General features: G+C 37.8%; 1 long non-coding RNA gene across 1 annotated transcript in view; it reads left to right on the top strand.

Annotated features, from left to right (window-relative positions):
- LOC125397092 (uncharacterized) overlaps positions 1–14,316 on the top strand; it is a 55,581-nt gene extending 41,265 nt beyond the window's left edge. The window contains exons 4-6 of the long non-coding RNA XR_007230986.3: positions 2,352–2,531; positions 3,976–4,119; positions 14,193–14,316. This is a non-coding gene — a long non-coding RNA (uncharacterized LOC125397092). The remainder of the gene's footprint in view (positions 1–2,351; positions 2,532–3,975; positions 4,120–14,192) is intronic.
- The last annotated feature ends 898 nt before the right edge of the window (positions 14,317–15,214 follow it).

The raw sequence follows: 15,214 nt of genomic DNA, 5'->3' as shown, positions 1-15,214 counted from the left end.
GTTTGATTATTTCCTGTTGTCTACTCTCACCAGAGAGTTTTCTTCTTCTTCTTTCTCTTCTCCTTCTCCTTCTGCTTCTGCTTCTCCTTCTCCTCCTCCTCCTCCTTCTTCTTCTTCTTCTGCTTCTTCTTGAGTTTTTAAATGTAAAATTTATCTAAAAAAATTGACATTTTTCTTGATGGACACCCCTTACCAAAGTTAAATCAAAATCAGAAAAAATTACAACATAAATAGACTTATAACTCATAAAGAAGTAGAAGCAGTCACTAAAAGTCTCCCAATCTAAACAAAAACAAAAACCCTAGGACCAGATGGTTTGAGTACAGAAATATACCATTCTTTCAAAGAAGAGCTAAGACCAATACTCTTCAAATTATCCCATAAAATGGGAAGAGAAGGAAATTGTCAAATTCTTTTTATTAGGAATCAGTCATACTGGTACCCAAACTATACAAAGACTCAACAAAGAAAGAGAATTATAGAACAATTTCCCTCATGAACAATAATGTAAAAATACTCCAAACAGAGAATCCTCAACAGAAGAATCTCCGATAGTTTAGAAGCACTTAAATAAATGTTCAATATCCTTAGCCAGAAAGGAAATGCAAATCAAAACTACTCTGAGATTCCATCTTATACTTGTCAGAATGGCTATGATCAAAAACACAAGTGATGGGTCATGCTGTTGAGGATATAGAGCAAGGGGAAACTCCGCCACTGTTGCTGGGAGTGCAAACCTTTACAGCCACTCTGGAAATCAATATAGTAGTTTCTCTGAAAACTGGAAATCAAACTACTTCAAGTTCTAGCTTTACTTCTTTGGAGCATATACCCAAAGGATGCTCTATTCAATCATTCCACAAAGATATTTGTCCAGTTTTGTTTATAGTAGCTCTACTTCTAGTAGTCAGAAACTGGAAACAACCAAGATATTCCAAATTGGACTAATGAAAAGATACATATACACCATGAAGTATTACTAAGTGGTTAAGAGCAATGACATCATGAAATTTGAAGGAAAATGGATGTAACTAGAAAAAAAAAATCATCCCGACTGAGGTAACTCAGACCCAAAAAAGACACACACATTATGTAATCACCTATAAGTGAATACGCTGTAAAGTAAAGGATAATTATGCTACAGTCCACAGACTCAGATAGGATAGGTAACAAGGGGTGCTCAATTGTGGTTGCTCTGATCTCCATGGTAGGGAAAAATTCAGGAGATTTAGTGGGTATACTGGGGCCAGATGAGAATGGACATGATGGTTCAGGTTGGGCGTTGATTGAAGGGGAGAGTACTCAAACAGATGACTGGAAAGGGTGGCATTTTGGGGTCATGTAGAAACCTGGTGCAAGATAATCTCTCAGGAATCTAGTAAGATTGCTAGTGATAGTGGATATAGAGCCTAAATTAGCCATCTCCAGCCTATGGAATGTGCTGTGGTAAGGGTGGGGTAGAGATTGTGGGAGCATCCAACCAACATGGATCAAACCCGGAACACATGCCACGAGAGTGACATCCCTGACACTGTCGAGAGTGTCGGAACCCAGAGGCAGGATGGTCCAGAGACTTAGGATACAAGCAAACACAATTGGAGAAAAAAATGTCAACATAATGATTTCTAATGATATTCTGCTTTAGTTAATGTTTGGTGCCTACCCCAATTGTCATTAAGTAAAAACAGATGCAGAGACCCATAGCCAAAATTGGACTGAACTTGGGGAGTCCTTCTGAAGAGAGGGAGGAAGGATGTTAGGAGTCAGAAGTATCAAGGACATCACAACACACATACACACACACACACACAAACACACACACACACGGAGAGAGAGAGAGAGAGAGAGAGAGAGAGAGAGAGAGAGAGAGAGAGAGAGAGAGAGATCTAATCTGGTATCATAGGGGTTCACAAAGTCTGAACCTATAACCAGGGAGCCTCCATGGGACTGACCTGTCCAGATATGTTAGTTGTATAGCTTGGTATAATTTCAGGACTTTTAATAGTGGGAGGAGGTACTGTTTCTAATGCTTTGCCCAGCTTTTGGGAACCTATTCCTCATACTGGATTGCCTTGCCCTTTAATCAAAGGTGAGGTGCTTAGTCCTACCACAGTTATTTGAGGTTTTGTTGATATCCACAGGAGGTCTGCCCCTTTCTTAAAAGAAAGGGAGGAGGAGTAGATTGGGAGGAGGGTTGTTTTAGGGAGGGAATGAAAGGAGATGAGGGAGGAGAATTGCATTTGGAATGTGAAATAATTTATAAATATAATGAAAATAAAAGGTCTGCTATAGGCAAGCCTGTAGGTACTTTCTTCATTAGTGATTGATGGGGAGTGTCCAACCTATTATAGGTACTGCCATCTCTGCATATGTTTCTGTGTTCCATAAGAAAGCAGGCTGAAAAAGACAAGATGAGGAAGCGACTAAGGAACATTTCTCTATGGCCTCTGCATCAGCTCCTGTCTCCTGGCTCCTGCCCTGTTTGAGTTCTTTCTCTGACTTCCTTCAGTGATGAACAGTTATATTGAATTGTAAGCAGAACAAACCTTTTATTTTCCAACTTGCTTTTGGTTATGGTATGTCATCATAGAAATAGCAACCCTAACTAATACAAGTCAGATCTAATTCTTTTAACCACAGTTATTACTTGCATATCTTAGTAGTAGGTGCTAAAGAAATATAAAATGAAAAGTCATTTATGAGCTTGCATTAATTGCCAAACATGGTAGAGAAATCACTAATAAACAAACTTTCTCCAAATAATCTTGCAGCAAATGAATTTTTTAATAAAATGTTCAAAGCAGTGAGCTGAAAACGTTTGTCTAGGGAACACTAGCTAATGTGTAAGGTGAATTCACTTCTATTTACTAGTCAGATATCAGCAGGCTTGAAGGTCAAAGCAGATGGATCCTCCCTCATAAGCACTAGCTTATGAAGCCAGAAACTTAATGAGTAAGATTTTGACTATGGGTCAAAACAAGTCATCTAGTGATATCCATGGCCATAGGTGGAGAAATGGCCTTCTGAACTACCAGAAAGACCATCATTATTTTCTAGAGGGTTTTCTAATAAAGAACAAGACATACATTGTTCTCTCTCTTAAGACTTAATGTAAATATGCTTGTCAATCTCCTAGATAAGAAAACAATCCTCAGAAAAATTGTTCTAGAGACTGGAAAGTATTGTTAAACAATTTACCTAAAAATGTAAACTATGATTTCCCTAACCATTGTCTTTTACCATTTGATGAGGATACTTTCCCCATTATGGCCTTTCTGGGCTATTGCCCTCTTTCACCGCTGGACCATGTTCCACTTTACTCTGAATAAAATGTGCATGCTTCTCCATGATGCTGTGGGTGTCTCATCTGACTTCTTCCAATAGAAATGACAAAGACCATGTAACTGAAGAGGAACAGAGTGAGATCCCATCTACAGATCTTAGAGCATTATTGCATTTTCAACAATTATTTTCCAGAATAACTCATGGATTTAATGCAAATCTAAAAAATTCTCTGAAGAAAATTTTTCTCCTAGAACAAAGTGCTGGTTCAATATCAACAATAGAACAATTCTATATGTATACAGCTGTATGGAGAAGGACTGAATGGAAATTATTTTTTTATTAGACAAAAAGATATTTTATTAAACAAAAGTTTTTTGACTTTAACTAATATTTTAAGATTGTTGGAGTTTGCTGTATTATCCTATGTGTTAACACAGCATTCACTCAATTATTAATAAAATGAATTTAAATTTTTTTAAAAATATAATTACATCATTTCCTTCTCCCACAAATCCTTCTGATGTGTCCTTCTCTTCTCCCAGTGCTGATTTTCCTGGCCATCTTCCTTCTCCCTTCTTTGCTGCTCAGTGCAACTGCTTACCTAGTTGCTGCCATCCTTTATGGACATTAGCACCCATCCTCCTTCATCTCCATCATGGACTAAAGACCACTTCTCCTGGTGTCCTCTAGGCCTTCTGTGCTAGACTGGGACTGTGATGATCCAGCCTTACAGACTGAGAAGAAGCTGAACTCACTAGCGAAGCTTCACCAGCATGAAGACAGCCAATTTGTGCCACTATAAGAAATGTTCTTTGTAATAAGTAAAGCCAAAATGTGAGTCTTTTCCTTTGTAATTAACTTTTAGCAATACAAAGCTACATATTTGAAAACTATAGTCAAACAATTGTGTTTTGCCTTGTTATGCTTCCTGCTCTGATGATACCAAAAATAAGAGACCAGGTCAACACTCACCACTGAGTCAAACAGGAGACTGAGACAGGAGTCTCACAGCAGCTTCATAGAATTGCAAAGACCTATGTATTGACTTCACTACATTGTTTAAGAGATATTTTTATTCTGTCCTCTTCTTTATCAACATCTACAGAAATGATAATCCCAATATTGATTAAAATTTTAACTTGATAAGAAACAAATAACCATTTTATATTATTTGCAATCAATTTTGTGAAAATATGATTTTGAATAGCACTAAAGTCCACTTTATACAAAAATGTCATTTCTATTTTATTCTCTGTTGCAATGTTTCTATTTTTGCCATGCAATATATTTACATTGATATTCATCCCAACAAATATTATAAAAACCTATATTAGTGTACTATGGTCGACTAATAATCTACTACTGTGTAGCTAAAAAGGGTTTACAGAGAAAGGTCAAGCTGTATTTAGTATGTGTAGATTATTATATCTACACATATATATAGATGTGTATATATATATATATATATATATGTGGGCTATTGAATTATAAATATGCTGAAAGTAATCCTAGAAATACATTAATTACTAAAACTGTTTTGGGTAAAACTGGTTTCTGGACCAGTCATACATTCCTGAGGTAAACTGATCTCTGGACCAAACGTATGCTCCTGTACAATATGACCCTGACCTAAAGGTTAACTAGCTGACCATTTAATTGCTATCTCTCGGCTTCCTAAAACAATACCTTCCACAAATGTCCACTGGTATCTTTCTGTACATGTCATGATTGTGTTGTTTGTATTTAAGAAAATCAAACAACTCAAGGTCAAAGCTGTTCCACATAACTCTTCTTTGCATAGTTCAGCTGGTTGTAATGAATAATAAGAACTCCATGTGATTTATTCAGGAGTCTGGGGAGTTCAGGTACCCTATAATAGTACTGCATGCCTTTAATACCAGCACTCTAGAGGTAGAGGCAGGCAGAACTCTGTGAGTTCGAGGCCTATCCTTGTCTGATCAGTGAGATTTTTCTTTTTTTATTATTTGTTTATTTTAAAACAATCTTTTCGCATTTTTGCATACCAATCCCAGTTCCCAATCCCTCCCCTCTTCCCACTCCTCTCACCTACACTCACCCTATCCCCTACCCACTCCTCGGAGAAGGTAAGGCTTCCCATGGGGAGTCAAAAAAGTCTATCATATCACTTTGAGGCACGACAAAGGCCTTCTCCCAAGCAAGGCTTGGGAGTCCATCTGAAAGAATGGACTCCATAAAACCAGTTCATGCACTAAAGATAAACCCTGATCCCCACAGTGGCCCCACAAGACTGCCCCAGCCACACAATGGTCAGCCACATTTGGAGGGTCTAGTTTGGATCTACGAAGGCTCCCCCACTGTCAGTCTAGAGTCAATGAGCTCCTACTAGCTCAGGTCAGCTGTCTATGTGGGTATCCTCATTATACTCTTGACCCTTTTGTTCATATTCTCACTCTTCCCTCTATTCGACTGAGAGCTGAGTTCAATGCTTAGCTGTTGATCTCTGCATCTGATTCTATCAGTTGCTGGAAGAAGGTTCTATGATAATAATTAAGGCAGTCATAAATCTGATTACAGGGAAAGGCCAGTACAGGCACCCTCTCCACTATTACTTTGAAACTTCGCTTAGTCTTGTAGGTTCCTGGGGATTTCCCTAGTGCCAGGTTTCTTGCTACCCTCATAATCAAAGTTCTTTAATCTTAATGGATCCCTCAATCAAGATATATCTTCCCTTGCTCTTGCTCTCTGTCCTTCCCCTTTCTTGAGCATCCCTTTCCCTCATGTTTTCCTCCTCCCTTCTGCATCCACTTCTGTCTTCCCACCCATGCTCCCAATTTTCCCAGGAAATCTTGTCTATTTTTTTTCCAGGGGGGACCACGTATATCACTCTTAGAGTTCTCCTTGGTACCTAGTTTCTTTGTGGTTATGGACTATAGGCTGGTTATCCTTTCTATCTAATAACCCAGACCCCGAAAAACAAACATAGTATGTACTCACTCGTAAGTGGAAATTAGTGAGTTTCTTAATAGTTTGGGATACATGAAGAGACACTGTTTCAAAACAAGCAAACAAAAAAAAAACCAAATAACAAAAGCAAAAGTAAGGGAGGTGAAAAGCCATACATGGTGACATATTTCCATGGCCTGGGATGATCCCTGGGACCTGGTCTTCAGTTAGCCTAGCCAATTATTTGAGTTCCAAGTCAGGGAGACAGTATCTCCAAGGCAGACTGTGCCCAAAGAATGGCCCTTGGAATTGTTCTCTCATTTCTCTAGTCATGCACACACCTACAAAGATTTACAAATGTACAACTGAACATATACACGTACACATGAGAACCAAAGGTCATTTTTAGAGCATAGCTGTGACATATGAAAAATATAAAAGTAAGGTCAGAGACTTGGTAGCCTGGAAGAGTTAGTATAAACATCTCTCACTAAAACATCTTCTCAGTTGTTTATATGGAAGTTTTGGACATTGAAATCATATAAAGGAAGCTACTAGATATTTTGAAACTCACACATGGTGGAACCCAAGTATAATTTCACTTTGAATCATCCACATGCTACAGTTAAAAGCTCCTAGATCTAATGTTCTTTCAGATCCTTAGAGAAATACATCATTAAAAGTCTGTGAAAAGAGATCAGCTAAGCTGCCATTTTCCATGGCATTAACTTGGAAAGCAGCTCATGTCCATACAACTTCACAGGCCCTGTAGATATTTTAGATTAATTTTAATGCATGCTAAATAATTGCAGACTGAAATAGCATTTTCTCATTCTTTTTTTTAATAATCTGCAAAGACATTTCTTAAAACAGAGTACCAAACTGGCATATTTCCCCAGGAAAATATTTTAATTCAGTTTTTTTTAATTCAGTTTTTAACTAGGTAGATAATTGCACAATTGAAAGAGGGAACTCTCTATCAGTCAGTCATTTATAGACTAAGGCTGAATGAGCTTTAAGGATATAGGTCTTAGAACAGCTCATTTTGACTCTCTGGCTCTGAAGATAATCTTTCATATAAAACATAAACTGTTTGCCTGCATCTCAGATAAAGACTATATAGGTCAGTCGGATGAATGTCAACAGCATGTCTCATTATAGTGTGACAGCTACATTTCTTAAAAAATAAAAAGAAATCTCAAGTTATCCTTGACCTATGATTAGCAACTTGTCAAGGACACTCTCTCAACTTTCAGAAGGACACAGGGGCTGCAGAGATTTTTTTTTGTAAAAGTACCCAATTCACAATTATGAGCATTGGAGTTCAATTTCCCAGAACTCATGTAAAAGCCAGGTGGGAGAAAAAGCCTGCTTGTCAGCCCAGTATGAGGAAAATTTGACTAGAGATCTTCAGAGCAAGATAACTGGGTTGGGTTGTTAAGGTGGGGAGCCATTGAGGAAGAGACCTGATGTCCATGTCCAGTCTCTACAAGCATATTCAATTGGTGTGCACCACACACAGGCACACATGCTTACACATGTGTACCGCCTACACATGCTACCCTATTTGTTAGATTTCTCTAGGGCAGTGGTTCCTAACCTGTGGGTTTTGATCCCTTTTGGGACTGAAGAACCCTTTCATAGGGGTCACCTAAGACCATCACAAAACACAGATATTTACGTTATGATTCATAACAGTAACAACATTATTTATGAATTAGCATCAAGAATAATTTTATGATTGGAGGTCACCACAACATGAGAAACTGTAAAAACATGTTGCAACATTAGAAAATTTGAGAACCACTGCTTTAGAACCAGTGGTCTTATTGTGCATATATACACACACACATATAAAACAGATATGTATATGCATAGATAATGTATATATATTGCTTATTTTTATATATATATATATATTACATATATGTATGTAAAAAGAAGAGAATACTAAAAAGCTGTAATCGTTCCATGTTTAAGGACAAAAGCTTTAGTAGGCAATTAGTCTCTATTGGCTATCTCACACTACCTGGAAGCATGAGGAATCAAAAAGCAATTGTTCAACAGTAATCCCTGAATCTCCCTGGCATATCAAAAGGTTACTGTAGAGTCCCTAGTTTCTAGACCATGATGCTAGACCATGATGAAAGCTTAGAAATTCTGGCTTTGCTATCAGGGAAGGAATCAGCAGCCTTAGCAGGGGAATTAACTCAGAAAAAAGAGGGAAAGCCAAGTAAACAAAGGCATTGTCCTTCTTTCTTTACTCCAATTACCTGCGCTGTTATCTTAAGTCTCCACTCTCAATTCAGACTGCTCTTCTTGGCTCAATTAAGGCAAACTGTACTTTGAAGTAAAATGCCCTACTTAGGTGATTCTAATTTGTAGAAGATGACATCCAAATCAACCAAAATATATACAAAATGGGCACAGGCATAAAGGAACACAATGTGAGTCTGGGAAAATGAGTAGCTCTTACTAGGATGCTTTATATTCAAATGATAATGTATCTATCTACTTGTACCTAGATGGTTAAGAAATATTTAAATTATATTTATCAAAGCCAAAATTTTTCTGGTTATTTGGAAAGAAAGTAGAACCCTTACATCCCCATAGAGTTGCTAGAGCAAACAGTTTATTCTCAAACTTAGGTTTAGAAGAGAGCATCTATGTTCTGTACCAGTCACCCTAATCTACCAGAGGTTTAGTGAGGCCATGGTGGTAGGCAACCAACTTTCACTGAGCTATAATGAGAGAAGGTACTCTCATGGTTGGTCCATATTTTAGAGTAGAATTCAGGTTACTTAATAGCTTTTGACACTTAATTTTGGACCTTAGTGCCATTTTTAAGAAATAAGTAAAAATCTCTTTCACAGTGTATTATCTATTCACATAAGATTAAATAAATATAGAGAATTGTTAAAGGGAGAAAAGGTAATCTGGAAGCTTTGTTTCTGTAAAAAAATGTAAGGCGAGGCTATACTGATAGAAACACCTGACACATAACAATTTGCATAGTGATAGGGAAATAAAGATGACATGCTCCAGCTTTGCTGTTCTACACATATGTTCCCATCTTTGCCATGACTGAAGAGAAAAGATTTTAGTGTATAATGCATGTAAACAAGGGAGAGAAATTTAGGTCTAGTTTGAGAATTTATTGAGACCTAATTGTAACATGAGGGGGCCTCCTTGTTGGGGCATCTGTCCCGCCCGGTACCCCACAGCCAGCAAGCCCCAAAGAAAATCACACAGAGGACTCCATAAGATTATAAACTGACTGGCCCATTGGCTCAGGCTACTTATTAGCTCTTAGAACTTAAGTTAGCTCATTATATTTATGTATGTTATCCACATGGCTCAGCGTGGCAGCTGACATGTTGCTTCTTCAGTCGTCTGGGAAGGACTGCGGAGGGAGCTTCCTGCTTCCCAGAGTACTCCCGTTCTCTTTGCTCCACCTCTACTTCCTGTCTGGTTTTCCCGCCTATACTTTCTGCCTGACCAATCAGCGTTTACTTAAAACCTGATTGACAGAATACAGACAATTCTCCCGTACCACCTAATATCATAACATATACTAAAATTATAGTAGGAAAGTAGTTCAGCAGAAGAATGTCTGTCTAGGCTGTCTAGCCCCTAGTCATAATATCCAATACCAGAAAATAAAGGGAAAGAAAGAAAAGGAAAAGACATCAAAATTAAAATGACAATTTTATTTTCTCTGAGTTGAGAAACTACAGTGCTACATGAATCCAATATGGTAAACTTGATGTCCAGGCTACATTCTGAGTTGAAGATCAGAAAGACAACTGTGGTTGAGATCCACAGGATAAAGATCAGAAGGAAAAGTGTGGTTGAGGACCACAGGGACAAAGAAATTAAAAGTCTTTGTCAGGATTTAAATGCCCAATCCTCTGGTTAACCTGTTTGAAGAGTGTTAGGAAGGCAGAAATGAGAAATCTGTTATTATTACAATCAAGAAAAGTGCTGCGATACTTGAGTTGAAGAGTAAGGGAGATATACAGAACTGTGAAAACAGATAAAAACTAGACAAACAAGTCAGCAATGATTGGAACAAGAAAAAAAAGTTTCTTTAATTCATCAAGAGAGAAAGAGAAAAGAATAAGAAAATCTATGTTAGACAGGGTGCTGTTTGAGATACCCACCCACATTTCTTCAAGAATGGTATATCTAGAGGATTTGAGAGTCCTGAAGGAAAAACTGGCAAACTATTACATAGAAACTTTAATCACCAAATATTGTTTGGTGCCTTGTATTATTGAGAGACATTTAATTTATGACAGCCAAACTCTCATGAGTAAAATGAATGCCCTTGTAAGAGCACAAAAGAGACTATAGAAACCACTGAGTGTGAAGGAGGGATTATTGTGAAAGCATGGGAACTTAACCTCCAATTCTCACTCATGAAGAAAGCCTTATATGGAAGTGTTGACTGAGGTTGTGTATTCTACCAGATCCCACAGCCCTTTAGCAACCCACCAAAAAAATCACACAAAGGTCTACATTAGTTATAAACTGATTGGCCCAGTATCTCAGGCTCTTCCTATTAACTAATTCTTATAAATTATACTAGTCCATAATTCTTGTCTATGTTGGTCACGTGGCTTGGTACATTTTTCAGCAAGGCAGTCACATCTTGCTTCCTCTGTGGTTGGGTCACAACTGCAGAATGAGCTTTCTTCTTCCCAGAATTCTCCTGTTCTTGTCACCCTGCCTCTACTTCCTGTCTGATTGTCCTGCCTATACTTCCTGCCTGGCTACTGACCAATCCGCATTTTATTAAAATACAATTAACAGGGTACAAACCATTGTCCCAACTGTGTCTTAAATAAAATTATTTTAAATCTTACTATATTAATTTACAGATAAACATTAATAATGGCTGATTAGCTAAAACTTTAGAAAATAAATATTGACTATGCTAGTTTTAGGAATACAGAATAGTTTGAGAGAAAGAATTCTGAGATTTGGAGAAAGGACAAGATTAACATATAAAAAGGAATTTATTCATGTTTAAATGTATTCATGAGGCATATACTTGTTAGACTTTCTTCTTTCCAGATTAGTAAATAATAAGGAAGGCTAAACCTTTATTTTCTTTAAAACTTTAATTCTTCTAAAGGTCAGATTTTATCTCAATGACCTAATGTCACATCATAAAATGATAAAATAGTCTGACCTGCCCTTCCTTGTGTCACTAAACCCACTGCTTCTTGAGTCTGACTTCTCATGGACTCCTATGTCTTGCACCCTGCTGTGACCTAGTGACTCTCTGTGTGACTATAAAAAAGGAAGCATTTTTGCCTCTTTCACTGCAGTGGTACCAATTCAGAAGCTAAAGTGTTCTTTGCCTGAGATGCGCTGCTCTCATTCTAGCTGTTTGTTTGAAGCCCCTGCTGTCCCACATAGATGCACTCAGTGATAGCAGGAGTTACCAATATTAGCTCTCTTTCAGTATGCCCTCTGCTCAAATCCCTGCCGCAGCTGTGTGGGACTGGTCTGTCTCTCTCTTCTGAGATAGTAGAATTGAGGTTACTTGACCTGCTCTGACCCCAGAATTGGGGGAAATAAAAAAAACAGAATTAGGGGAAATAAAAAGGATTTACTTTAAACAGTATGGCATTAGTTTTTCTTCAGCTCATTTTTAAAGTTCCTTTGGCTACATTTGGTGTTTGTTAAAGTATGCCCTTCATAATGCAATTAATTAATTTATTTCTCAACGTTTCCATTAAGTACATCTTTTGCTTATTTTCACTTAAATACAGCAACTGTGATACAAAGACATGAGGCACCTCTGAGGTCAGGGAGTTATTGACCCTAACTTCTAACAGCATACCATGGCTTGTCCCATACGTTAAGTCTCAACAACAGTAAAGAGGAGCAGGGACGACTGAGGTCCAAAGTCAGAGCCTGGTTTTCACCGACATGTAATTATGTGATTATTAGGTTTCTGACACCTGAGCAAAGAGTCCACTAACTCCTGTACTTTACTTATGGGTGGACTACCTTGCCATCTGACAAGGCGGCTAGCTTTATTTGTGTTTCATATTATTTATTCGCTCTTTATTATTTATGTATTTTATATTACCTTCAATTGAACCTGAGGTCTCCTTCATGCTAGCCATGCCCTCTATCAATGAGTCAATCTCAACTCTGCCCCCTACTCCAGATAAAAAGATTCTTTGTTCTGAAATAATGTTTCAAAGTTGCCCAGACTGGCCTGGAGCATAAAATTCCTCTGCTCATCCCATTGGGCAGCTGAGTTTTGACTCAAGGAACTTCTCAGAACCAGGCAGGGAGAGCTACAGTTACCTTCAGGTCAGATTCCAGAAGAGGCGATTGCTTGGCCCCTAACTTGATTCTCAGTAGCTCAGCTGCTCTGTATTTTCTGAGTTATTTAAGTGCTGGGCTGCAAATATCTTTTAAAGATCCCCCAGAACTCTGGTAAGACCCACCTGAGACCTACCACTTAAAAAGACTCCTGGTGACGTGTTCAGCATCCGATCTCTTCCTATGAAACTTATCTGGCAGTAGTTCCTAAGATCTGGAATGAGAAGGACATTAACAGTATTGTGCACAGTTTTGCATGACAGACACCAGCACCCAATCTCCACCATTCTGGTTAATAGGGACTTAGTCATTGCCTGGAAAACATCATGGAAAGCGCCATTTCTTTAGAAAAGACAGCCTGGCTACTTTACTTAAACCCACTAAATAGGAAACTGATAACATGGGGCTTTGAATAAAAGCTCTGATTCTTTTTTGTGTTAAATTCTCTGTTAAGTCTCATATCATTTTGTGATAACACTATCGATAAAGTTAATGCTGTTTTGAATCCAGTAAAGTTTTCAGTATCTCCATTTTATTTTCTGACCAACAGGTTCAACAAAGGACACTTTTGAGGGAGATCCTTGAACAGCAGGGCTTTCTGTTGGCCTTCGGATTAGGCCCAAACCACAACCAAACACTTGTTTTCACAGAGAGATTCTTTACTAAGCGAAGAATAAAAGTCAAAGTGGCTGATTTCTGACTCAGAGGTTTTTGTTTTGTTTTGTTTTGTTTTTTCTGAATGCTGAGTCAGAAAACAGAAGCAAATGACTTCACAGGGGTAATTTTTAAAAGGAGAAAAGGGGGAGATCTAAGTTAGAATGGGCTAGGGTGCAGTGGTAAAGGACATAGGGGAGAAAGGGAAACAGAGAAGGGGTATTTGTCATGGAGGGACAAAGGACTGCCTCTGGACAGGGGCAGACAAATGTGGCACATGAGAAAATGGCAGATTATAAAAATGGAGGGGAAACCCCTTGTTAGGATCATGTGTTCAATTTCAAATGGGCATGTTAATTAGGTTAACTAAAGGGGGCTTTTGATTGCTGGACTTCAATACTTTTATAACTAGACCTTAATAGTCAGCCTCAAGAGGGGAAGTGGACAAATAAGGAAATAGACCTTGGTAGCTAGCTTTAGGAATGCAATCTAAAATATTTTAGCACCTCCGAGAGAATGGGAGAGAAAGTCAAAGACCTTCAGAGCCAAGTGTTAGAACAGGTCAGAGTCCCTTCATTATAAAGACTAACAAAAAGCCAGAATGAATGTAGATATTACTTTGCAAAAGACAGTGGCTTACAATTATAGTAAACATGAAAAGGCACGGGAAAATTAGATAAACATTTTTGTTCTGAAAATAGGAAAGTATTTCTTTTGAGAATCCTAAATTAACTTAAGGATGCTGGAATGATATGGTGGTTTTAGGAGCTGACAATATTAAGAAGTTTATAGTTTTAAAAGTCATTTAGTGTGTCTCTTACAAGCATTGAATTTCAATATTTCTCTCAAAATTGTAGGTCTCTGAAAATAACCAGATAGGTATTAAGCAAGCACATTTACTTATGATTGATTTTGAAAATAACTTTTATGAGTGCAATAGAAAAGGCCTTTGTAAACTCTTTTTTTTTTCCTTTTCACAGGCTGCTGCCAAGAGAAAATGAATAGCGTCTTTGAGATATCCACAAACATCGGGTGTGGATGAGGAAGCTTACTCTGAAAGACAGAGTTTTGTCTATTTGCTGGATTAAAACTGTTCTCAACAAAGGTTGTCCCCAACCCTGTCCTCCCCACTGTCTTACTGATGCACCAGATGCTGGATTCATTTCCTGTTCCTTCTGCAAATGTCCAGGCTTTGTGTGCTGCTGCTCTTTCTCCTCCTGGGACTTGAGAATATTTGACTCTGAAACACATGCAGAATTTCTGTCTCTCTTCCCAGCCCAGCACAAAGAAACATATTGAGACTTAGGATCTTGTCAGAAGTAGCCATCTGCAAAATGTGCTTTCAATGAAGGCCCTGGACTAGAATAAAAGGTCAAGGTGGAGTTTATGTGGGAAGCTACACTGGATTTTAGCAGCACATTCTAACCGAGGAACTTCAATCATACACATGATATTTGGATGAAGTATTATATGTATCCTACACATATTTTTCCACGAGTGACTGAGTAAACAGAAAATGACAGTGAAGAAAAATCATTTCACAATCCCCTTTAAGTTATTTTGTAGAGAATGTCATTCTTTCTAGTTTTGGTCAGAAGCCAGGTCTCTTGTGTAATTCCAGGATCAATGTAAACATGAATCTTTACCACACCAAACAGGCAAAGAAATGAATCTACAAAAACAAACCACAGGTATTATTTCTGTATAAATTGGAAGTTATGTGTGTAACAAACATACAGATTTACATGTGGCTATACATTTAGGTGAGTTTTATTTTCCTTTTTGCTTACTGGTTCTAAATGTAAGTTAACTCCCACCCATGGATTTTTATCGTTCCTTACACAATTTCAAATCACATAAAACTTAAGAATTATGTACAATACTAAGGATACACGAGCCATGCAGTATATACATTCAAGTTTCACCATTTACTAATATGCAATGTATATCAAGATAAATCTTAGACAGAAGAAGAGAGAGAGAGAGAGAGAGTCCCTGAAAG

This window comes from Myodes glareolus, chromosome 4 (assembly GCF_982192425.1).
Source record: "Myodes glareolus chromosome 4, mMyoGla1.1, whole genome shotgun sequence".
Taxonomy (NCBI): domain Eukaryota; kingdom Metazoa; phylum Chordata; class Mammalia; order Rodentia; family Cricetidae; genus Myodes; species Myodes glareolus.
The sequence above is the reverse complement of the archived record's forward strand: the minus strand, read 5'-3'. Positions and strand labels throughout refer to the sequence as shown.